Source organism: Elaeis guineensis, chromosome 1 (genome assembly GCF_000442705.2).
Source record: "Elaeis guineensis isolate ETL-2024a chromosome 1, EG11, whole genome shotgun sequence".
Lineage (NCBI taxonomy): Eukaryota > Viridiplantae > Streptophyta > Magnoliopsida > Arecales > Arecaceae > Elaeis > Elaeis guineensis.
In genome coordinates this window covers 109,233,617-109,260,572 of record NC_025993.2, presented here as the reverse complement: position 1 = coordinate 109,260,572, position 26,956 = coordinate 109,233,617, and the positions used below count along the sequence as shown (strand labels likewise).

Here is a 26,956-nt window from a genome sequence, read left to right as displayed (position 1 = left end):
CTAGGAGCTCATCCTGGGACAGTCTTGAAAGACTTTTTAAAGTGGATTCGATCCGGATGATGACTGAGGTATAGACTTGGATAGTCCAGAGCCAGAAAGAAAATGTTAAAATCATATGATTATGAAAGGAGAAATGAAAGATAAGATATGAAACAATTGTTGAACAAAAGTGTTTCACCGGTTAACATATGATGATGCATCTATTTTGACAAGACAGAAAATTTATGAATGTTTGCATTATTCTGGACATTGAACATGAGATTTTATATTTTATTGCTTATCCTTATTTTCAGACTATATTACTATATCAGTGTGATATGGGAATTCTTACTGGGCTGTAAAGCTCACACCCCTTCATCTTTCTTTTTCTTCTCAGAGTTGCAGGATGACTTAGATTGGCTATAGCTTGGATTTACGGGTGAGCAGAAGGATAAATAGAGTGTCATAGTATCTGATCAGAGAATTGAAGGAATGTTAATTGTTATTATGCAAGTTTTATGAATTACTGTTGAAATTAAATATTATGGTTGATAAGATTGTAATGATTTATTTTGGCCTTGCATATTCTTTAGGGCTTGCTCTAAGGAGTGTGCGGCCATCACGTATCCGACCCGGGTGTTGGGTTCGGGGCGTGACAGAATGGTATCAGAGCATAGGATATGATCGTTAGAGATTATGATATAAGTGATTAGAATATTACAGAGTGATATTAGAGCTTAGGTTATGATCATTGGAGATTACGATATAAATGATTAGGATGTGATAGAATAATATCAAAGCTTAGGTTTAAGATCATTAAAGATTATAAAGAAATATTAAAACTTTATGTAAGATCAGTAGGATGTGACAGAGTGACATCTGAGCTTAGAGCTTAGGTTACGTTCATTTGGAGATAATGATACAAGTGATTAGGATATGACAGAACAGTACTAGAGCCCAAGTTTAAGGTCACTAGGGATTGTCATATAAGTGATATCAAAATTTTGATATTATAATCAATAGAGTATGATAGATAATATTAGAGTCTGAGGTTATAATCATTAAGGATGTAATAGAATGATATTATAGTTTAGGTTATGATCATCAGAAAATATGATTTAAGTGGTATTTGAGTTTAAGGTTATAATTATTCGGAATTGTAATTCTAGTGATATCTGAACTTAGGTTATAATCATGAGGAATATGATAGATATAAAAGAGAAGATTCAATATTTAGATTTCGAATCAATAGATATTAAGATGAAATTTATGCATAAGTGGCATATGTTATCTATAATAAAATTGACGAGTTATATCTTAGATTTCAACTAGTAAAGTTGACCTAAGTATGAAAAGAGCTGACCTTGGAATAAAGTGGGAGGTATTGATAAGTTATGTTGAGTATACTAGATGATTTTGGAATGTTAAACTTATATGATTGAAGATCATGATACTTTTCTAATTTCAATGATAATTGTCTGATGCGTTATAAATTTTGGATTTATCAAAAGAAAGTTAATTAGGGTATGGTTTAAAAAAAGAAATTTCATCATATGAGAGAGAAATATTTTTGAACACTGAACCTATAAGAGGATCATATATGAAACTCAATCTTAGATGAAAAATATACTTGAATTTTATTATGAGAATATGAGATACACATCTTGATGAAATTTTTGGTTACTCAAAATATCATATTCTGAATATGATTCTTTGATCTTTCAAGTTGCATTGAATTTCAAGTCGATAGTTTATTTTTTTTAAGTGGATCAAAAGTCTTTTGATATTATTTTTAAATTAAAGAAGAAAATTTATTTTGTCAGTAGGTTGCTTCATTGTAGATAATACCAAGAAATCCTAGATATCTCAAGTTTATTAACAGCTTGATAGTTCTGATATTAGTTCAAACTTAGAATATCCTAACATATATCTCATATTTTTAAAATTTAATATTGTTACTCGAACTGATATAGAAGATTGAGATTTTCTTAAGATGAGAGATTACATATAAAATTTGTTGGAAGGTCAAGAGAAGAAAGAAATCGATGATTATGAAGAGTGCCCGATGTTTGACCTTTATTTATTTTCTATCAAGGGTAGTCTGAGATAATTATGAATTTCGAGTGAAATGTATTAGACAAATAATGGTAGTATATTAATACAAGTCCAAAATATTACAGTTCTTCAAAAAGTTAAGAAATCAATAAGAAGGGATGAGTTTGAGATTTCAAATAATTTTTGTTATAACAAGATCATGAGAAATAAATAATATATATGACATTATCGTAAGTTTGAGAATAACATGAAGAATGTATACTTTGAAATAGGTATCTCAAACAACATAACTTAATTTCGAGGACGAAATTATTTGAAGGGGGGGAGAATGTAACACCCCGATCCAGAATCAGCCACAGCCAATAAAAAAAATAAAAAAAAAAAAACAGAGGAGGAGGAAGACTCCTAGCCGGAGTCTTCTTCCTTCACGATTCCGGCAAAATCGGACTCAAAGAGTCCGGCTAGGGTAGGAAACCTCCAGTATAAAGATCCCCCGTCCTCTCTTAGGAAATTACAACAAAAATTTTGAGGAAAATCGAGGGATTTGAGAAATTTTCTCAATGGTTACCGTGGGTGGTTGATCAGAAGAAAGGGGGTCGTCGGAGCTTTCTTTGGACGGCGGAACAAGGTATTCCTCTTCTCCTTTTTATTCTCCGGTCATCGGTGTTTTTGGGAAGCCGGCGAGGTGCCGGTTCGGGCTCAAACAGGGATACCCTGTTCGTGTGATCTTTTTCCTTTTCTGCCGCCGGCAACAGGGACGGTGGCACTGCCACCGACAGGGTAGCACCGCCGGCGTCGGGACGTTGCCGGAAAGGGTGGCCGGAGGTGGCTCACCTGGCCGGATATGGGGGAGGCGCTCGGAAAGAGCGCGGGTTCTCTGTTTTTGACCGCGGGAAGAAGGAAGAAGAAGAAGAAAAGAAAAGAAAAGAAAAAGGGAAAAGAAAAGAAAAGAAAAAAAAAAAGAAAGAAAAAGAGAAAGAAGAAAAAGAGAAAAAGAAAAATAAAGAAAAATAAAAATAAAGAAAATAAAAATAGAAAAAGAAGAAGAAGAAGAGAGAGAAATTTTCTCTCTCTCCTCTCCCTCCTTTCTCTCTCTTTTCTCTCTCCTCTCTCTACCTTCTCTCTCTACATTTTCTCTCTCTAGATTCTCTCTCTAGACTTTTCTCTCTCTTTACGGATTTTGTCTCTCTAGGATCTTTTCTTTTTCTCTGATTGCATCGTGAACCCTAGGATATATTTGAATTAAAAATATGATGAATTGAGGTTGCTCCGAAATTCGTGCGGTAGGTCTGATTCCAGTCCGATCCTATTCGAAATTTGTAACACTTGATTCATATTGAGTCACCCTGATAGGACCTCTGATGATCTCGATCATGACTTTCTCATCGGAAGGATACGAAGATTCTCTCTCCACTTTCTCTCTCTACTTTCTCTCTCTAGAATTTTCTCTCTCTTCTCGGATTTTCTCTCTCTAGAAGTCTTATGGATCAGTGGAGGATCCAGATACTTAGGTAAATCCTAATTTTGGTTAATCCTAAGAGAGATCCTAGATTTGTGTTATCAGATCGATTATCGGTAATTTTCTCCATATATGTGATTTTTATATTGATCAGGGTTATGAAGAGATGATTGTCTGCATATGATATCGAGTGGAATATCTTGTTAGAGAAATTCATAAATCAAAGAAGAACATTGATTTCTGTGTTTGGATCAGTCACCGGTAAAGGTAAGAATCCCTGTACATGATCACTATTATATATGCTATTTTACTATTGGTCTTGCATCGTTGGTTTTGCATTATCGGATTTGAGATCGATGAATTTATTATATCTGAGATACTGTTATTTGATTTTGAGCATGAGTATGTTATGTCAATATATATGTATCAGAGATTGATGGCATGATTATATGGATATGACATATCTGAATTGATCATAATGCAAGACAGAATTGATTGATGAAATCAACACATAATGATTAAATGAAAAGAAAGAGATATATGGTATGGACTAGCCTTGTCATGTGGAACAGCCGGCCAGGAGCTTATGCCTGGGACAGCCCGCCAGGAGCTTATGCCTGGGACAGCCCCCACAGGCTTACAGGTGGATCAGCCGGCCAGGAGCTCATGCCTGGGACAGCCCGCCAGGAGCTTATGCCTGGGACAGCCTCTCACGGGCTTTGGTACGTGGGACAGCCGGCCAGGAGCTCATCCTGGGACAGTCTTGAAAGACTTTTTAAAGTGGATTCGATCCGGATGATGACTGAGGTATAGACTTGGATAGTCCAGAGCCAGAAAGAAAATGTTAAAATCATATGATTATGAAAGGAGAAATGAAAGATAAGATATGAAACAATTGTTGAACAAAAGTGTTTCACCGGTTAACATATGATGATGCATCTATTTTGACAAGACAGAAAATTTATGAATGTTTGCATTATTCTGGACATTGAACATGAGATTTTATATTTTATTGCTTATCCTTATTTTCAGACTATATTACTATATCAGTGTGATATGGGAATTCTTACTGGGCTGTAAAGCTCACACCCCTTCATCTTTCTTTTTCTTCTCAGAGTTGCAGGATGACTTAGATTGGCTATGGCTTGGATTTACGGGTGAGCAGAAGGATAAATAGAGTGTCATAGTATCTGATCAGAGAATTGAAGGAATGTTAATTGTTATTATGCAAGTTTTATGAATTACTGTTGAAATTAAATATTATGGTTGATAAGATTGTAATGATTTATTTTGGTCTTGCATATTCTTTAGGGCTTGCTCTAAGGAGTGTGCGGCCATCACGTATCCGACCCGGGTATTGGGTTCGGGGCGTGACATTTTCTTTCTTTTTTCTTCATCATCGATCACCAATTTAAAATAATAATAACTCCACACCATTCGTTGTAGTCATTGCTGTTGGCCCAATTTATTCCCTTTTTCCCTTGAGCTTAGATTTCGGTCGCCATAAGGGTTTGGGTTGTATCTTTCATGCAAAAAAATGATTGACCTTCTTTTCTAAAGTTAATTCAAGATGATATCAGTTTTATGATCTATGCTACAGATGGAAGGAAGAAGTTCATCATTTTTGAAAGATGTATAAAATATGATTCAATTGTTGATGCTGTGAAAGAAGATCAACTTTTTTTTGTTTTTCCGCACGAAAGATGCAACATGAATTATAACGTCACGGACCCTAGCATTATTTGTTTGTAACGTATGGCCCTTAGCATTTGACGCTGCATGGGAGAATCAGTGGGCTAGACCAGAGCCTGACGGGCCCGGTCTGAAACCTGCAAACCCAACTAATTGAGTCTTTGCTTGTTACTTACCTTAGTAAATGGAAACAAAATATTATCAAAAATTGAGGATCTACGATTATACATCCAAAAAAAAAAAGGTGAAAATATAACAAGAAAAAGTTTTGATAGACATTGTCTGTTCTGTTCACTACATTTTATTCATTCTTTTAATCAGTAACTATGTAACCTTTCTTATCGTATAAACAAATCCTTAATCATACTCAGCTCACTTATAATAATGTTGATCTTGGCTGACTCAAATCCAAGAGAAATTATGGATTAGGACAAGCCAACAACGTGTTTCTTACATCACCTAATAAGAAACCAGGATACTATCCAAAAAAGTAAAAAAAAAAAAAAATAGCACTATTGTCCGTGCTTGTTTAAAAATTTAAATAAAAAAAATTATTTTTACTATTTTGAATGAAAAAAATTTATTCTTTTAGATGATGTGCTGGTTTGTTATTGGATGATGTAAGGTATACGTGATAGGCTTATTCTAATCAATAATATCTTCAATCCGAACCGTCATAGGGAATGCTCACCCAAACCCGTATATCCCAAGTGGATTTGGGTGAGTTTGCCACCAAACAGGCCTAGGGAGGCCCATAGTTTGGCTTGCTGAGCTTTGTTCCCGGGCATGTTTATTTGACCGGGATGAAGGTGGTGGCTCCACCGAAAGGTGAGAGGAACAACCGGAAGAATTCCAGCCTCGCAATTTTTTTTCTAAGTTTAAAATTGCGTTTAGAATTACAGAGAAGTTCTCGTTACATTCCGAACGAATCCTAAGCAGGGATAATTTTCTTTTCTTTTTTCTTGAAAGGTAATGGAGAAAGTCTATTTAGAGGTACAAGAGATCTAAGAAGAGGTGAATGGATAAACGACAAGTGCTACTGGTGACGAGTTATCCTCAACAAAAAAAAAAGGACACAGAATTCAGAATTAATCAATGGCTTTCACATGCCTTTTTACCGCAGAGGTTACCCCAAAGCCGAAAAGTTTGATTCTACCAACCAAAAAAAAAAAAAAAAGCCTACCAACCAAAAAAACAAAAAAGCCGAAAGGTTTGAAGAATGTTATGGAGGACTGAAATAATTGAAGTTTTTTTGTTTCTAAGAAGATTCGAGATCTCCTCTCCAACCAAATATGCCAGCACTTGTAGTTACAAGTTACATGCTTTCCTCCTCGAGATATATATGAATTCTACTACACCTCTATGGGCCTATTTGGAGCAGCTTTTTTTTTTTTTTTCTTCCTATAAGATTCGGACCGGCCAACATCAGAAATATTATGGATTTGTGTAAATGGGAAATACTTTGTGCACCACATACGGTGCAATAAAATTAACATGGAGTGCACCGAGCCATCCCATTGGACCACGTAGCCCCACTTTCCAACGTTCATTAAATACCTGCAGTTCCACTTTTTAATTAAAAATTTTGAATGATAAAAATACCTCTTTTATTCTAAAAATTTTATGAAATTTTCATCATTAAAAATTTTATGAAATTTTCAAAATAGAAAAATATTTTTGTCATTCAAAATTTCAAACCAAAAAATAAAATTGATGTATTTAATTCGTGTTGGAAAGTATAGCTACGTGGTCCAATGAAAAGGAGCAGTGTACTATTATTGTATCGCATGCGGTCTACAAAGAATTACTCTTGTGTAAATATAACCTAATAAAGTCTGATTTGGATGGTTGTATTGGCCCAAATCCATGATTTCTATTCGATTTTGGGCCTAACCATCCACACAAGCCCAAAAATATCCACATATCCGGTGGATGGCAGGCTAACCGTTAAATTTAAGATAGAGTTTATGAGCAAACCATATGCTTGTAGCAGCAGGAAATTAATAAGTAGTTTATCATTTCTCATATTAGCACCGCCATAATTGGCATCCAAAGCTTACTCTCTAACCTTTTTTGCAAGTACTTGTCCATAATCTGTTCTTCAATCTAAGCCAAAGGAAGACTCTATGTTTCTCCCACAGCATGGCTTTCTGAACAATTTTGTTAAATGGCCACAAGATACCTCCATGATTAAAGAACTTGTAATAGGAATTAATTTTGCAGCTTTCACAATTTGTGAATTTCCAAACAAGTTCAGTAGCAATCTTAGAAGGTTCCATGATGGCTAACTGCTATTTTCTTTTGTTGTCTTTCATTATAGCCATAAGATTGAGTTTTTAATCCAATATTGTAGGATAGCCTGAGTTTTATTTAGGATTTTATTTTGTTTGCACCGAAATAAATTGTAGGTCATCATATTGCTTCTTCACGGGTCAAGAGAGAGAGATGAGAGAGGTATACAAGGGTTATAGGGCTTGGGCTTGAGATTAAATCTAAGTTAGAAGTTTTTCTTGTATTTTTTCTCATTTTTCTCATAGTGAAGAAGGTGCATGCTTGGTGGATGTAGGCAGATCTTTGCTGAACCACATAAATTCTATGCTCTCTTTTATGGTTGCTTTGATTTGTTTTTTCTTATTATTTTGTTAAAAATATTTGTTGCAAAACTCAACATTAATAGATCAACAAGAGTTCCAACTATTTTGATTCATAGAGGGGCAGTGCTCTGTTGGTATGGTCCCTCCTATCGGACCCATATTTTTTTATTTTGTTTTTTTAAAAAAAAAGTCCTAAGGGGTCCTTTGACGTGGTGAGAAGAATGAAATGAAAAAAAATAAAGAAAGAAGTCCAATTTTGTCGAACGATCAGATGACGAATTTTATCTGGATTTTGATGAAATTTCAATATGTTATTTTCAATATCGAGAGTTAGAAGGTTAAATGGTTTTGATTTTTGAAAAACCTTCTTCCTTGATTATTTGAAGCATCCACACTTGATGAGATCTATCCTCTATTTTTATTTATTATTAAAATCTATCTTATTGATGATAATTATTTTTATTGTAGAAACTAAGATTTCATCTTATATAGTCTCTAGTTGATTTAGAAAAGACATATAGTAATCTCATTATTCCAAATGATGGATAATTCACATCGAAAGATTTTTTTATATTAAAATTGTAGTGTCTCTTATTTATGGATTGTTTGATTATTTTAGTTATTAATTATTTAAGAAGATTATAAAAATTATTATTATATGGTGAATTATAGTGATATCCCATTTAATTACATAAAGAGGAAAAAAAGGTTTCTACATTATTATTTCTTAATTGCCATTTTTTTTGGCCCCCAACACGCTCCGTATAGCTTAATATTCCAATTTAATTAAATTAATTAGTCTAGCTCCATTATGATGCTACTAAGAAGCTAATTTGAATAGCTCTATAATATAGATCTTTAAACAGAGAGTGGCCAAAGATTTCGAACTGACCTAAGTATCTTTTAAAAATTATTGGAACTATTCAATCGATCCCTAACTCCGACTCTACATCGATCTTATGAATACATTACTCCGACTAACAACTAATTGATCGACCGACAGTCGATTATTATCAACCAGCAACGAATAACTTGGTTAATCTCCGACCGACGACTATCGACATATCAGAATTATTGATCGATACTCATTCGGATCTCCAGGACTACTTACTTACCACTATTACCGACATATAGTCGACTTATCTTCTCAATACGCCTAACCATTATAAACGGTTATCGACTACATGTCACAATCATTAGCAGACATAAAGAACCCATTAACTCCATGATTATAGTCAGATAATTTAGTGCCATAAAAAGTGGGACTACGTGCTCGATGGTTACATCAGAATCATCTATAAAAGAAAGGTAAATGAACAATGTGGATAAGACAATTCTGGATTGAGACTCTGTCATTTCAAATACTCTTATCTACTGTTCATCACTCTCCATTGACTTAAGCATCAGAGAATCTTCACTGGACATAATTTTGGTCTGTGAGGATTTTATTTTGCAGGTAATCTTCATCGACGACAGGAGATAGGGGATTGGCCGTAACAGATTGACGCACCAGGTAGAAAAAAAAATGATACAATCAACCATGTCAAAAATCAGAGCTCAACACTCGACAGGATCGATGAGACAGTCTTCCTATCGGGAAGATGTTCCTCCCCCATTTTCAGTGACAGAGCCCAGTTCTTCATGTCTTGTAGTCACTACGGATGCACAAATTGCTACGCTCATACAGCAAATGAAGGTTTTGATGGAGGCGATTCAAAGCCTCCAGCAGCAGCAAATTCAGCAGCAGCAGCAGCCGTCGGTAGAGGAGCCCGTGGCTCATTTCGTGCCATGTAGGCACAGCCACCGTCCTCCACGGTGCTCGCCTTCCTCTTCTCCAGAGCGACGATCATCTCGACACTCTCATCCAGACGGACAACTGTATTCTCGGCACTCCCACCATGTCACCCATCATTCACGATGTTCTCTTTCTCCTTCTCGTGCACACAGTATCAGGAAAGAGAAATAGCCGCGGACTCCTTCTACTTCTCCCTCTTCAAGCTCTTCAGGGGGTTCTACCTGTGGAGTTTTTCAACAATGGTGGCTTGACGACTACGAACGTAAGTTCAGAGAAATTGACCACTAGCTTGCTCGACTTCAGGTGGAAGGTCAAAAGTCTTTCAACGACTATGTCTTCCACATTGTCCAGCCTCTCTCTCAGTGCATCCTGGATGAATCGATTCTCTCTCAGTTCAAGATGCCACAAATGGAGCCATACGACGGTTCCACCGATCTGATTGACCATCTGGAGAGCTATAAGGCTCTCATGATGATTCAGAGGACAACTGATGCCCTCTTATGCATTGGCTTCCCAGCAACTGTTCGGAAGACTGCTCGAGTTTGGTATTTTGGACTTCAGTCGGGGAGCATCAACTCTTTTGAGCAGCTCGAACAATCTTTTGTAGCCCACTTTAGCACTAGTCGAAGGCCACCATAGACATCAGATAGTCTCTTCTCAATCAAGCAAGGTGAGATAAAGACGTTGAGAGATTTTGTAGCTCATTTCAATGCGGCCACACTTGAGGTTAGGGTTCTCAATGAAGACATGGCCATATCGGCCATGAAAAGAGATTTGAGGAGATCCAGATTCACATATTCTTTAGATAAAACTCTCTCCCAGACATATGCTGAACTTTTGGAGCGTGCATATAAGTACATTTGTGCGGATGAAGCTGCTTCTGACCGACACCAGACAGATGAAAAAGATCAGAAGAAGAAATAAAAAAAAAGTGAATCTTCGGCTGAATCAAATAGGCCGACTATCAATAAGCAAGCTTCACTTCGACGACGGAGTCCAAAGCCGAGTAACTATGGCAGGTATAACTCCTATACTCCTCTTACTGCTCTCCATGCGTAGATTTTGATAGAGATCAAAGGAGAGGAGTATTTACGACACCCCCCATCAATAAAAGCACCATCGAGGAGTCGAGACAGGAAGAAGTACTATCGGTTTCATCGTGATCACAGTCACGATATCGAACAGTGTATCCAGCTCAGCAATGAGATAAAAACCCTGATTCGATGAGGCTATCTTGAAAAATTCTGACATGATCGCCTGACTCAACCTCCCACCGACCAACAACCTCAGTCACAAGCTGAGGAGACACTTAACAATCGACCAACGGTGGGAGTAATCAACATGATCTCCAAGCAACCGAAGAACTAGGGGCAACTTCTGAAGAAGAGTCGGTGAAGAAACGACAACTCGACAATGTAATTATTTTTTCAGAAGATGATGTTCGAAGAATACAAACTCTCCATGATGATGCGGTCGTTGTCTCGGCAATGATAGCAAATTATGATGTAAAAAAAATTTTAGTGGATAATGGAAGCTTAACGGATGTTTTATTTTATTCGACTTTCTTCCAAATGCGACTACCGACTGATCGACTCAGGAGAGTCTCGACGTCATTAGTCGGCTTCACCAGAGATGCGATTACTATATAAGGAGAAATCACTCTCCCATTAACCATAGGAACTGAATCACAATAGAGTACTGTTCTCATGATATTCACGATTGTCTAAGTTCTCTCGGCTTATAATGCCATACTCAGATAATTTGGACTTAAAACTCTGAGAGCAGTAGTCTCGACATATCATCTGCTAGTTCAATTTCTGACAAAAAATAGAGTCAAAAAGATACGGAGAGATCAACAACTTGTCCGATGCTGCTTTCTGATTTTCACACAAAATAATCAACCTGAAAACTCTTTGTCCGTTGATAAATTAGATCAAAAAAAAATGAAGAAAGGGGTGAACCAGCCCAGCAATTGGTTTCTATCCCACTAAAAGAAGAAGATCCTGAGAAGACGGTCCAAATTAGATCGTAGCTGTCTGATCTAGAGCGACAGTAGCTAATAAATCTACTCAGAGCAAATATTGATATTTTTGCTTGGTTGGTTACTGACATGTCAGGCATTCCTCTGGAGGTAATAATCCATTGGCTAAACATTGATCCAAAGGTTAAACCAGTGTGACAAAAGAAAAGCTTTTTGCACCTAAAAGGCAGAAGGTCATCGACGAAAAAGTCGACAAACTCCTCGCAGCTGGCTTCATCAAGGAAGCTAATTATCACAACTGGCTCATCAATATAGTAATGGTGAGAAAGATCAATGGAAAGTGGAGGATCTGCATCGACTATATGAATCTGAATGAAGCTTGTCCGAAGGATAATGTTTTTATATCAAAAATTGATCAACTGATTGATGCAACTTTTGGACACCGACTTCTGAGCTTCATGGATATCTTTGCTGGCTATAATCAGATTCGGATGGTACCTGAAGATAAGAAGCACACAGCCTTCGTGACCGACAAAGGCATCTACTATTATAAAGTGATGCCGTTCGGTTTAAAAAATGTTAGAGCAACTTATCAATGGCTAGTTAACAAGATATTCAAGACACAAATTGGACAGAATATGGAGGTTTATGTAGATGATATGCTGGTGAAAAATTCTCAAACTACTGATCATGTTCGAGACCTGAAAGAAGCTTTCAACACACTTCGATGACATCACATAAAGTTAAATCTGACTAAGTGTGCATTTGGGGTAACTTCTGAAAAATTCTTAGAATTTTTTGTGTCACAGCGAGCAATCGAAGTCAATCTTGAGAAAATTAAGACCATCATCAATATGAAGCATCCAAGCTTCAAGAAAGAGATACAACAGCTTAATGGAAGGATCACCGTACTCAGTCGATTCATATCAAGATCGACAGAAAGATGTTTGTCCTTCTTCAAAATCTTGAGACAATCAAACGACTTTATATGGTCAGACGAGTGTCGACAATCCTTTGAAGATCTAAAAAGATATTTGACATCTCCACCGCTACTCACAAAACCAAAGGTTGGAAAAATTTTGTATCTCTACTTGGCGACTTCGATGGAGGTAGTTATTTTGGTACTTGTCCAAGAGGACGAAAATCAAATTCAATGACCTATCTACTATACTAGCAAGGTACTTCATAATGCCGAAATAAGATATTCAAAAGCAGAAAAGATGATCTATGCTCTAATCATATCATCACAGTGACTTCACCCATACTTTCAAGCACATCCTATTGTCGTCTTGATAGATCAGCCGTTGAAGGCAATCTTACATCAACCTGATACATCGGGTCAAATGATAAAGTGGACAATAAAGCTTGTTGAGTTTGATATCCAATATCATCCACATCCATCGATGAAGGCATAAGTTTTGACCGACTTCATTGCCGAATGTATAATATTTGATAATAATTCTGAGGATAAAGTTAATGACAAAATAAAGGAAGCTACAACTTTCGAGCCTGACTTAATGTCAGTATGGATGCTACATATTAATGGAGCATCTAATACACAAGGCAGTGGAGCTGATCTCATCCTCATCAATTTTGAAGAGGTTATAACTGAATATGCCCTTCGATTTAATTTCAAAGCTTCAAATAATCAAGCTGAATATGAAGCACTCTTAGCCGGCTTAAAAATTATCAAAAAACTTGATATTGATAGCTTGAAGGTCTTCACCGACTCACAGTTGATTGCTGGACAGGTAAAGGGCGAGTTTGAAGCCCGAGATCCTAATATGATGAAGTATCAATTTTTTTTTTAAAATTATTATCTTTTAGGTTTCTCTATATTAATTAAGTGTTATGAGATGTGTATTTTGTTTCTTTTTATGTTAGGTAATTTAAAGCAAGAAAAATACAAGATAGATTTTAATTAAGTTAATTAAATTTGGAAAGATTTAGAGAATCTAACTAAAAGAGAAATAAATTATGCTAAAATTAAAAGACAACTAGATAACCAATAAATAAAGCAAGAAATCAAATCTACTTTCAAGAAAGTAAATTATTCTAAACTATAAAAAATAATAAATTACTAAAAATAATAAGCAGTAAATTATTTACATAAAATAAAGTAACTATTGAATTATGCAAATAAAGTAATCTAGCTAAAAAGTAGTAAAGCAATATAAGGCATAAATAAATACTAAATTATTTTTTTATTTTTTATTTTTTATTTTTTATTTTTAGTCAACACAACTATGCTAATGATCTTCGATAACGATACCAAAATTTGATCACCATTATAGATGATCAAAAATAAATCTAACTCAAACTATATAGATAGGATGAGTTGGAATGGAGATCAGAGGACTGAGATGTAATTAACTAAGCAAAAGAGGAGGTTTAGATTCTTAAAAGTTGGTAATATTTTAATTAATACTAACTAATTTAAATCAAAGATAAAATTGAGAGATAGACAATAAAAAAAATATCTTTATATTTCGGATGATCACAGACATAGATTCTGATATTTATTCTAATCTAAGCAATTAGATCATAATCAATTAGAAATCTTGCAAACCAATCTCAAGCATAGGCTATCTTATCGAGTACGAACCATATCCTATCAAAATCATGATCCATTCCACAAGTATAGGCTATTAAATGATTAAATTGTAAGATCCTAACAGATTATGTAAATATCAAATCATAGAATAAATTATTTTTGTTGAGCATGGGTCATATTCTGTCACAATCATAATCTATCCCTCCTATAGGTAACTTATTCAAGAAGAAATTGAATAGAACTTAAAAGTATTTTATTAATTATAGAGAATAGAAAATAAATATATAGAAGTATGTAAGGATATCTATACTCTCCTACAGACTACACCTTAGCCAAGCATGGCTCCTAGATACATCTTCTGGAAGATTTGGAATCCTATCACAGCACCTCCTCTTTCTGAAATAATCTTCTTCTTCTCCACTCTTCCTTCAAATCTTAAAATAAAATCTAAAAAAAATAAAGAAAAAGAAAATTTGTGGCCAACTACCTACTATTACTACCCCCTCCCCTCTCTATTACTGCAATCTGGCCTTTTTACAGAGCAAATCCCTGTTGAAATCGAGTATGAGATGACTTTCACTCACGTTCAAATACTTCAACCCACACCCACCATCTGATCACAATCAAATGGCCCAAATCCCACCTCAAAACAACCCAAATCAAGTCGGCATCAATCTTGGCCATCGATCAACTTTCAGATCAAATGAGGACTGTTGATCAGTGCAAAACTCAACCCAGACTTCTTCTTTCAGCCAACAACCCTTTCCAACCGTCCGATCATGAGTAGGAATGATTTCGGATAGTTGGATCGCACAATAGATGTGGGCCACCACCGCTTGACATGGGATAGGGCTCTCTCAACCATCCGATCCCATAAGAAAGCTACTGCCCACCATCCGATGGTGCAAAAATGCACCCACTTGCCCATGCGGCGTGATAAAGACCACCGGTACTATGCCGATGGATTGCATAAAGACCTAGCATACACCGGTCTATGGACCGACTGTAAATCGAACACTATTTCTGTCGACCCTTGTGGATCGCTTTGGCTGGTTTTGGGCTGTGAACCGCCCGTGGACCACGCAGCTTGGGCTAGGTTGACTTCATAATTTTTTTTTTCTTTTCTTCTAGCTTTGGTTCTTCATTCGAGGTCCAAACTGAGTATGATATGTGCCCAATTTTTTTATTTGAATCTATAAATTAAGCTCTTTGCACTGGTAATCTTCTTTCCTGCTAAACACAAACAAAAACATCAATTCTTAAGGAATAAAAATTAATTAGTATATATTTTGATACTTTTATTGGGATATTTATTATACTTATCAGCAAGTCAGTTCTGTAACAAGTTAAGTACTATCATCCCTCCATGTAATTTATTTGGCACCAAACAAAAGTAAGTCCGAGCTTCTATGTAATAATTAACCATATAATAAGCCTCTAAGCATGTATGCTTCTAGATATAAATCAAATAACTTTAAACATTATAACTGGTTATATAGTTGCTTAAGATTATGGCTAAACTATCATTTCAGAACCTGAATTTTTAGGTAATGTTTATTTTAGGACATTAACTCTTCGAAATATAAAAAAGGATAAATTCTTTGAAAAAAGTTTTAGATAAGGATGGAGCGCTAACGGTGTTAGAATTCATTAATAGAACGGGTCACATGGTATTCAGGTTATTCACCTTATATCTAATATGGCATATCTTACCCTTAAATTTTTTCCAGTCTTGCCTTAGCTTTTGTTGATTTTTCCAATGTTTCCCCCTTATTTTTCCCCTATTTTTCTCATCCTCAAGAGTCGCAACCAGGTTGGAGTCTTGGAGTGGCCAAACAAGGAAGCCAAGAGCTAGGGCTTTGTGTTGATTTTTCCATGTGTTTTCCCCCTTTGTCCTCTATTTTTCCCGTCCTCAAGAATCGCAACCGGGTGGGAGGCTTGGAGCGGCCAAACAGGAAAGCCAAGAGCTTGGGTTTTGTATTGATTTTTCCATGCTTTCCCTTGTTTGTCCTCAATTTTTCCCATCCTCGAGAGCCCCAATTGGGTGGGAGGCCTAGAGTAGCCAAATACGGAAGCCAGGATGATGGCTGTGATTTTATGTTGGGTATTTTTTCCTCAAGAGCTCCAATCGGGAGGGAGGCTTGGAGCGGCTGAATACGGAAGCCAGGGAAAAGAAATAGAGGAATCACTGGGGAAATCGAAAAAATCAACAAAAACAGAAGAAAAAATGGAAAAAAATTTAGAAGGTAAAAATCTTTTCCCATGAAGATTGATCAACTTTTTTTTTTCACATCTTTTTCTTTCTCTTTTCAGATTTGTGGGAAGGAGAGCAATGAGGGAGATCGGAGGGGCTTCTTAGATTTCGGTTGGGGGTTTCTCAAGCATATCACAACATAAGAAAAATAAAGGAAAACAAAGGAAATACAAAAAAAATTAAAAGGTAGGATCTCTTCCCGCATGGATTGATTATATCTTTTTTTCCTTCATTTTCTTTCCGCACCTGAGGTGGGCGGAAGTGGGTGGAGTTCTATGAGGGAGGAAGGTGACAGCGGAGATGGGCGGAGGTGGCCATCTGTGAGAGCTTGGTAAGAAGAAGGTAGAGGAGGAGGTAGAGGAGGGAGAGGGAGAGGAGGAGAAGAAGGCAGAGGTAGAGGCAGCAGAGAGAGCTCCAAGCCCTTTTCTCTTCCTTTTTTTCCAATTTTCTATCTTTTTTTTTATTTTTCTATATCAGATGGAGCCATGCCACATCAGATTTAAGGGACTATTGTGCAAGTCAAGTGACCTATTTTGTTAACGCCCTCTAATAGTGTCAGCTCTCGTTGTTATCTGAAAATTTTTTAAAAAAGTTTGTCCTTCTTTGGGATCTCGAATAGTTAATGTCCTATAGTGAACATTACCTAAAAATTCAAATCCTAAAATGATAGTTTAGCCTAAGATTATTAATTGCATATTGACAAGTTCTATAGTTCCACCACCCATTAGTTTTGAAGATGCTGCAGCATATTCTACAAATTGGACAATAGAATAGGAAAATATATTCATAGATTTAATGATGGAGCAAGTTCAAAAAGGGAATAGGTTGACCACAATATTTACAAAGAAATCTTGGAAGGAAATGCGTGCCAAATTTTATATGAAAACTGGAAAGAAGTATGAGTTGAAGTAATTTCAGAACAAGTTCAATTAGCTGAGGAAGTACTATAGAGTTTTTACTGACTTAAAAAAGTTATCGATTGGGTTTGGATGGCATCCAGTCTTGAAAACTGCTATAGCTCCTAATAATATCTGAAAAAGATACATAGCTGTAAGCAACTATCTGTTTTCTTTTTCTTTCATACTTTTTAGAAATTTATTATGTTTTTGCTTAATTAATTCAATCTTGTATGTCTCACCTATGAATTTGTTATTATAGGTTCATCCAAAAGTGAAGCGGTTTCGAACTTCCACTTGTCCTAAGTATGAAGAACTCATACTAATATTTGGGGACACTACTGCTACTAGTAAAGAAGTGATGGCAAGCACTCAAGATGTGTCAAATAACAGTGATTCTCAAAAAAATGAGCTTCATCTTGATGATGTTACTGTAGATGGAGAGTCTAGTGGTTTAAGAAACCATCATCGACCAAGAGATCCAATCTCTACTAAGAGTGTCCATTGTGTGAGGAGTCAATCAAGAGTTTTAGAGTTAGCAGATGCTATTAGATCACTAACAGAAACTAACCAGGCAAGGAACAATATAATGATGCAATAACATACAGCTGCAACTTCGAGGTATGGACAGTACTCAATTGCAAATTGCATTAAAGTTTTTGAAAGCATCGAAGGAGTGAGTATGCCTACATATTTGAAGGCAATTAAGAAGTTGCAAGATAAGAGATAGAGAAAAATATTTATTGAGATGTCAAGTGAGCGCAGGTTGGGGTGGTTGGCAAGTTTGTTGGATAGTCATGTAGCTTTTAGTTGTTTAGGTAGACTTTAAGTAGTAGAATATTATATTAGGGATTATGAATTTGTAGATTATGCTTTGTTTGGATTGATAATCTATGGCCTTTTTAATTTTATACTATGGATTTATTATGTTTTATAGATTTTGCATCACTTGAATTATGTCACTGCTAATATTTGTGTATTTATTTGCTTTTATAGTAATAGGAAATGGACAGTTATGTAAAAATGGAAATCAACTTAGAAGTTGAAAAGAATTCAAATACTTCTGATTCTAGTAATGGAGAGAAAATAAAGTATTTTTCTTTATTTGATGAAAATGAAGATGATGCTATAGAGCTTATTATTGTAGCAACAGCTGAAGAGTACTATAATTTGTATCTATACAAGCAACCATATAGAAATGATAATTTGATCGGTGCTGAATATATTATAAGAGAAATTCTTGAGAATCCAGATAGGTGTCTAGATTTATTTAGGATAGACAGTCGTGTGTTTCTTGACTCTTGCTCTAACTTGAGATAAAGAAATCTATTGTATGATTCATGATTTGTAAGTGTTGAAGAAAAGGTTGCTATATTCTTAATGACAATTGACCAAAGAGAGTCAAATCGAATAATGGCACATTATTTTCAGCATTCTGGATAAATAATTAGTCACCAATTTGAAAAGACACTAAAGGCAGTTGTTCAATATGCAAAGGAGCTTATAATGCCACCTTTTGCTGAAACTCCTCTAAAAATTTGCTATAATTCCAAATACTATCCTTATTTCAAGGTACTTTCATATGTCCATATTATTTTTTAAAGTTAATAAAATTCTTTTGTTATCTTGATATCAAGTAAAATAATTAATGTGTAGGATTGTATTGGAGCTATCGATGGAACACATGTTAGTGCTTATGTGCCCTCTAGTAAGCAAATTTCTTATCGAGGAAGAAAGACCATAATAACTCAAAATATTATATGTGCTTTCTCCTTTGATATTTTGTTCACTTTTGTCCTATCTGGTTGGGAAGATACTGCGAATGACTCTCAGCTTTTTGTATCAGCAGTCATAAATCCTGAATATAGATTCCCTAATCCATTAGAGGGCAAGTACTATGTAGTTGATTCTGACTTCACAAACATGCATGGCTATCTTACATCTTATCGAGGTGAACATTATCATTTTCAAGACTATCGAGAAAGGGATCATCGAACAAAAACAAGCAAAGAGTTATTCAATTATCATCACTCATCTCTGTGAAATGTTATTGAGCATTGTTTTGGAGTATTAAAGAAGCGGTTTCCTATCTTAAGAGAGATGGCCCCGTATTCCTTACAAATGCAAGCACGAATTGTTATAGCTGCATGTGTAATTCATAATTATATTAGGAAGAAGGCACAAGAGGATAGTATCTTTATTGAGTATGCAGATGAAAATATGATTGTTGAAGATGAGGTTAATGCCCCCAGCCAAGCTGCTACAAGTATTGATAGGACTACTAGCTCTCGATGAGAAATGGGTACAATTAGAGATAGAATTACTAATAGATTAGCTCGAGCGTATGGTTTGATTGAGTAATTTGGATTTTATATTTTTAATATGTAAAATAATAGCAAAATATTGTATTTATCAAACAAGCTTTTTGCCTTTTTTGCTTTTTGCTTTAGTAGTTACCAAACATGCTTTTTGCCTTTTTGCTTTCGCTCAATAACAAAAATAAAAAAAAAATAATTTTTTTTTTAAATCAAAAATCAAAAAATATAACTAAACACACCCTTAACTAGTCCGTGATCTCAAGAGTACAAAGTGAGCACTTTTTCGGCAACAACACAACTTTTGTAACAAGAAAAACAACAAGACAGCTTTATGATCGGCCTAGTACTACGATGTTACAAGTTTCAGCCTAAGGAGCAAAGGTTTGAAGCAGTAGGAGCCGTGTGAAGGTAAGGTAGATGCTCCAAATGAACATGAGAAACAAGGTTACATGGATTTAGTTTTTTTCTCAACCAATATAAGTGTGAACAATGACTCAACAACAACACAGGTTTATGATCGGTCTACTTCCCATGCAAACCAACACAGGACGTCTCACTGTAGGACTCAACATTGACACTTACGTTGGTTGAAAAAAATTAAAACATGGGTTGAAAAAAAACTAAATCCATGCAACCTTGTTTCTCAAGTTCATTTCTAGCTTCTACTTTGCCTTCACATGGACGCCACCGCTTCAAACCTTGGCTCCTTAGGCTGAAATTTCTGCTTGACATACACACCCATGTAGTCCCCAAACACAAACTTGGGGTACAAAGGTCGAGCCTCTTCTCCACTGGTTGCTGGAGATATGGTGGCCTTGAGGGAGGGGTGGAGCGGCAGTTACGTTGCTGGTGGCGAGCACACGGTGCCACACGCTCTTGTACCGCCCATTGCTGAGCACCTCTATCTGATCTCCGGTGTTGATCACAATGGCATTGGCTACTGGCTGGACATCAATCCACCGGCCATCTTGGTCATCTTGGAAAAGAAGGATGACACCGCCGGCATCGGTGCGGGCACCAAGACCTTGAACCAGGTCAAGGCGAGGGCATGGCGGGTAGTGGCTCACCTTGGTCCCGAAGAAATGCTCATGTTCTCCATTGCCAGAGAAAGCAGTCTTTATGCTGCCCTTCTCCAAACCTATGTTTTCATCCATTATTTCCACTAGTTTCTCAGCCAGTTTCTTGAGCTCTCTCCTGCACTCCTTCATGGTTTCCCTGCAAGTCAAGGAAGAAACATCAAACGCTTGAGGAGAAGGGTTTAATGAGGCAACTATGTTTCCTGTTGACCGGGCAAGTGTAGGATCTTACTTGAACTCTGAGGGTTTGGATGGCCATTCATTGTCATCTTGGAGAACAAACACATCCTCCCAATCCACAATGTCCAACCGCTGACTTCTTTCTTCCTTGACGTATCTCAGCATCGCCAGTTCAAAATTGCAGTAGGAGGTTGATGAAAATTTGGATTATCCGTCCTCTTAAGTCAGGCAAAAGTATTAGTTTTTGGTCACTACTTTCTACATATTTCAATTTAATACATTCGACACATTATTCAGACTGCTACTTTCTTTGCTCCAATGTAGATTCATTTGGTTCCAATATTGTATGTTGAAGCATTGCAATAAGTCAACAAAATGGAATGTCCATATTAGAAAGTGAGGTTCTCGAGATCAGCCATAATATCTTGGTCATTTGGATCAAACTTAAAAAGATCTCGCACAATTTTTAAAGCAGCAAGGGGAAAAAAACTGAATCTCACATGCTGGACATGTGAAGCGGAACAGGTCTCCTGACGGAGTCTGCCTCCTCTCTCTGAGTCCACATGAACAAGGATATTCTAGGCTTGATAGAGCTCTAAATCTCAGCTATAAATCTCCTCTTATTTCAAAAAGCCAAGGATCTCAATATTTTATTCTTAGAAGAATTTTTTGGTTCACTCATGACCCATGAGTTGATCATGAAACAAAACAATGAACAGGAAGCGAGAAAAAAAGATGACTATTGCCCTCAAATCCACTGTAAAAGATGAGAAAGATAGTGAGGAACCAGAAGAAGGAGAAGTTAATGAGGAAATAGCTCTCATCACCTGAAAATTCAAAAGGTTCGTAAGAAAAAAGAGGCAAAATTCAGAACGAAACCTTTCTCAAAAGGTGAGCCAAGCAAGGAGAAGGAGAAAAAAAAAGAGCAACTCATGTATTATGAATGTAAGAAGCCATGGCACTTCAAAATGGATTTTCCTCTCCTAAAAAAAATTAAAAAAAAAAAAAGATCAAGAAGAAGATAATGATGGCTAGTTAGGGCAATGGTGAAGACTCAAACTCTGATGAAGAAATGTATAAAGTGGCAAATTTATGTCTCATGGCATACAAGAAGAGGTAACATATGAAAATAAGTTTGATTTTACTTTTGATGAATTGCAAGAAATATTTTATGATCTTTTAGATGAATTTAAAAAAACTTGGCTTAAAAAATAAAGAACTAAAAAAAAATCTAATCATGCACTGATTAAAGAAAAAGAAGATTGTTTGAAAGAAAAGAATCTTTACTCAAAAAAAAAATCATGACTTAAATAAAGTAGTCCCTCAAAACAGTCACCCCTCGTACTTGATTCGTCACTGATGAAATCCATGAGTTTTCCTTTGTTTTCTGACAAAGTTTCTTCAATTTTTGCCAAAAAAGAGAACCTAATATCTCGCTAAAAATTGAGGTTGTAGAACCCTGAACCATTGCTTATTCCTTCACCATCCTAAGGCCACCATTATCGATCGATTTTGAGCTGGTTGATTGCCAGATTTTCTCTGGATTCTTTTGAATCCTACCCTTCCCTGTTTCCTTCCTCTTCTTTCTTCCACTGGACCGGCCATCATCGAACAGACGGGGCTATGCTTTTGTTGCCAAGGGTTGAGCCAAGTCACCAAAGGGTCATGCTAGTGTCGTAACCACTATTGTGGGGAGCCGCACCGTAAGGGGTGGCCGGCCTGAAGCCCTTTCTCCTTCCCCTGTTTTTCATAGAAAAAAAACTAAGAAAAAAACAAGAAAAAGAGAAAGGAGAAAAAGAAAAAAAAATAGGAAAAGAAAAAAAGAAAAATGTAGATAATTTTTTCTATTTTCTCTCTCCTATCTTTCTCTTTACACTATATTCTTTCTTTCTCTAGTTTCTTTCTTTCTCACCGTATAAAATGAGTTTATCTCTCTAGTTTCTCTCTTTATAAGTTTCTCTCTCTTCATAGATTTTTTTTCTAGAGTAATATGAACTAGTAAAGGATCCAGATGTTTAGGTACACTCAGATTAACCAATTGACCTTGGGAGGTATCTTGGACCTATAATATTCAGATGTTTTTCCATAAAATTCTCTATTTTTAATCGTATATGATTTTTATATTTTTCATAGACCGAGAGATTGATCAATAGATATACTAGAGTCTGAGATTGATAGACATAAGAATCTCTTTATATGATCACTTGTATATATATATTTTTGTACATGCATAACGATTTTGGCTTTTTTTGGGTATATGATTCTTTATTATATATGTGTGTGCGTATGCTTTTTTTGGGTATATGGTTCTTTATTATATATGTGTGTGTATGTCACATGTTGACTATTTTAATTGCTGGAAATATGATATCTGATATTTTGAATTGAACAAAAAATGTAATACAAATTATTAAATGATCTATTGATTGTGTAAGAGGATTTAGACTAGCCATGTGTGGATTGATGGTCATAGGCCGAATTGTGGCATCTTGGATTGTTAGTCATATGTCGAATCATAATATCCTAATTTGCTACTATAGATGGAAGCACAGATATTCTGATTTACCAATGCGGGCTAAACCACGGATATTCTAGTTTGCCATTATGGGCTAAAACATAACCGTAATTAGTCCAAACTGAAAAACAACTGTTGATTTAGAACATATTAATGAAACATAAATGATAAGTCATGTAAAACCATTGGTGATATTTATGATGAATTTGTCATAATATATAATTCGTGATATATGTTGAGTTATATTGTATGTCTGGCATGAGATTTTATGACTTATGATTTCTCTTTGATAATTACTCATTTATTTTTTTTGAATTGTATTATTATATTAGTGTATGTGAGATGAGATTTTTATTGAGCAGTAAAGTTTACAACTCCAATTATTTCTTTCCTTTTCAGAGTCACACAATGTATAGTATTGGATAGGTTTGAATGTAAAGTTCAAGTTATGGTATTATTTTATAAGCCTTGTATAATCTTTAGGGCATCGCTCTAGGATTCATGCGGCCACGTCATATGATTGACCCAGATGATGGATTCAGGGTGCGACATCAGCAATACTTAGTCAATCATTAGGAAATCTCTAGATTCAACTTTTGGTATTGGGCATCTATCAGAATCCTGCCTTTGGAGCTGAGGTTTTTCCATTTTAACGTCTTACCAAGTCAAAACTGCATGGTGGATCAAGAATGGATTTCCCTTCCTCCTGGTCTATTGCTATATTTCCTTGCGCAACTTTACAGTGTTAAATGATTTAGTTGTAAAATTAAAGTTTTGCATTATTATGGCGTGTATTTTGTTGTCTAGATAACTCTCACATGAGAAAAATATGGTTGTGCATCTCTTTCTTCCCTATAATGTGAACAATATAAGGATTTCTGGGACTGCTTAACGTTTCCCACTGACAAATAATCATTTCAACTAAGACATAATGTCACTATGAAATACTATGTCAGAACAGGTGTGAGAAGTTTTGATCCTCACAAACTCAAAATACTGCACAGGACCCAGAGCTAGTTGGTCCACAAGAAAAATTATGTGTGGTCACTGTCTGCCTTCCTGTTCTCCCCACACACATCCCCACATTGAACAATGCCATATTTTGGATGGGGTGAATTTAGGAAGCAATTGACATGAGAAAAAAGTGGGTTGCCGGCATCCAAGACAGAGCGGGGATCCTCTGCTGTGCATGTAATATATCGTGCGGTGTGATACATCATGCACACCGTCCATCACAGGATGAATGACTACACATGGTATGCATCGCACAGCCCACTGCACGAGGGCCCCGGTACTATGCACCATACCGTATGATGCATAGTAGAGGATCCGCGCTCAGAAAGAAATGCCCATGTGGCCCTTCTCTGTGAGGAAGCACGGCGTCCTAATCTTCTCTTTAACACGTGATTTCTTAATTTTTTTTGTGTAATTTTTATGTTTTTGATGCGATATAAAAGTGGATTATAAGCATATATTTGTAATTAAAAGGAGGTTTGCTTGGTGGCTATCTTGGGCGGCCAATGCTTGCACCATGGAAGTAAAAATTCTCTGCTATAAGTTCACAGAGAATCAAACATATAGTGTTCATTATAAAAGGAAAGTGCAAAACCAAGTTATTTTTAAGCCTTTCTTTGTATAAGAATATTTATGGAGTCAAGCTCAAGACCTGCATTAGCTGTTTGGATCTAGAATATTGAAGCTATGTGATGATATGTTTAAATTGTCATAACTAATCCTTTTTTTTTCTTTTTTTTATGCAAATCATCATAACTAATCTTAGTCAACAAAAAGCAAAAAGAAGAACCTGACCCTGAAGATTCTTCAACTTTTAATATTTTTATCACTTCGTCTCCTGAATTATGTTGTTCTGATGGTTTAAAATTTATCTTTCATAACTCTACCAATCACTGTGACATTGTGTTCATCCTTCATTTGAGAATGAACTGTAGTTCTATTGGAAATTTACACTCTACACTCCCTTTGAGTATTTAATTTTTACATGGTTGTGAATTGCTAACATGACGAGCATAGTTTCCTTAGAAGGCCAAGCTCTATTTTCGCTACTCTTCAGAGAATTCTTCATCTGTTCTTCAACTGACAGCATTTTTGTTCCTTTAAGGATTGAGACAAACACCAAAACCTCTGGAGGCGTCTGATCCCACTTGTGCAAAGTATGCCCTTATTGTGCGCTGTTATTGGTCCTGCTGCTAGCACTTCTTGAGCCTACTGTTAGCATTGTGGCCATAGAGGAGTGTTGTTGGTACTAAGCAGAGTTTTTGTCTCTCAAGTTTTGCTCTCCTCTCTATCGTTGTTTGTGTTTTGCTTTCCTTCTCCTCTCTTTGTACATACTTGATCAATAAAAACCAGGTGGTCCTTCCAGGCCTCCCATCAAAAAAAAAAAGATGAGCATAGTTTCCTTATATCAAGTCCATGCATTCCAACTTCAAGTAGCCTTGCAACTTCATATGCTAGCATTTTTTTCCTCACGTAAGTTCAGTTTTGTGACTTTGTATCCATTGGATCACTAACATTAAAATATATTTAGGAATTCAGCCCATAGTGTGTTAGTACTTTGGATTTCCCTGGTTATCAACACAAGCTATATTCTAAATCTTCCCAGCATGCTTGAGTATCCCTGTTGCAGACAAATTAAGCAGCCAACTGTGTTTGAAGCTATAAATAATTCCTTCTGCATTAGAGGTGTTTTTTTTTTTTTTTTTACTACATTATTTTCTGTTTTTCTAAAAAAAGAAATGGGATTGGAATCACTTTCATTGCTCCTAATTTTTTACTACTTAATAAGCCTCAGAACCAACCATAACTGATATAGTAGAACAGACCAATCAGAGGCCCACATGAGCTTGCCAGGAGCATCAACTCATCAGCTCTTGCCATGCGGCTAGCCCAAGGACATGCCAAGATGCCCAAATCCCTCTCCATCAGGTTACAACTGGCCTGCGATAGCAAATGATTTTCATAATTATTTGATACACGAGAATTGGTGTGTAAAAGAATCATCTTTCTAGACGTGCAAATAGTTATCCAAAATAGCCAATTCATACGTCTTAAGATTCCACAATGATGGATATTGACCCTTGCCTATAATAGAGTGAAGTCCATCTGAGATCGAATCCTAATTCTTGAAACTCTCTGTGCTCCATCGCTCTAATTTCTTTGCCACTCATATAGATCTCTATTATTCTCTCGAGCTTATCTTACTTAGGCATTAGATGATCTCTCACTGGACACTCTCTGGCAAGTGGGTTCCCCTGTCTTTAGTGTTTTTACTGAACCAGACATTGGACCGAAGATTTAGCCACATCCGAGCCCCGACAATCATCGTCCACCATCAAAGGAGGCGTATCGAGATCTATGGCCAACTTCGTAGATCCGTTCATCATCTTGTTAAGCTCTCCAGTGCACCAACCAGCTTTACATTCTGGTTAGACCAGCTCTCAGCAGCAACACTGAAAGATAGATGATAATTTAACACCTCTTAGAGTTTTCTTGTTTAATTAATGTGATCCAGAGATTCCAAAGTCACGAATACCTAGAAAGAGGAATGAAGAGCAATCAAAGATGAGACAATGCAATGTTACACGATAAAA

The 26,956-nt window shown here is 36.1% G+C and overlaps 2 pseudogenes; one reads left to right on the top strand and one right to left on the bottom strand.

Annotated features, from left to right (window-relative positions):
* Positions 1-26,956, top strand: part of LOC140858530 (1-aminocyclopropane-1-carboxylate oxidase-like) — a 163,347-nt pseudogene that overhangs the window by 43,132 nt on the left and 93,259 nt on the right.
* LOC140854759 (1-aminocyclopropane-1-carboxylate oxidase-like) lies at positions 20,251-20,998 on the bottom strand (annotated as a pseudogene).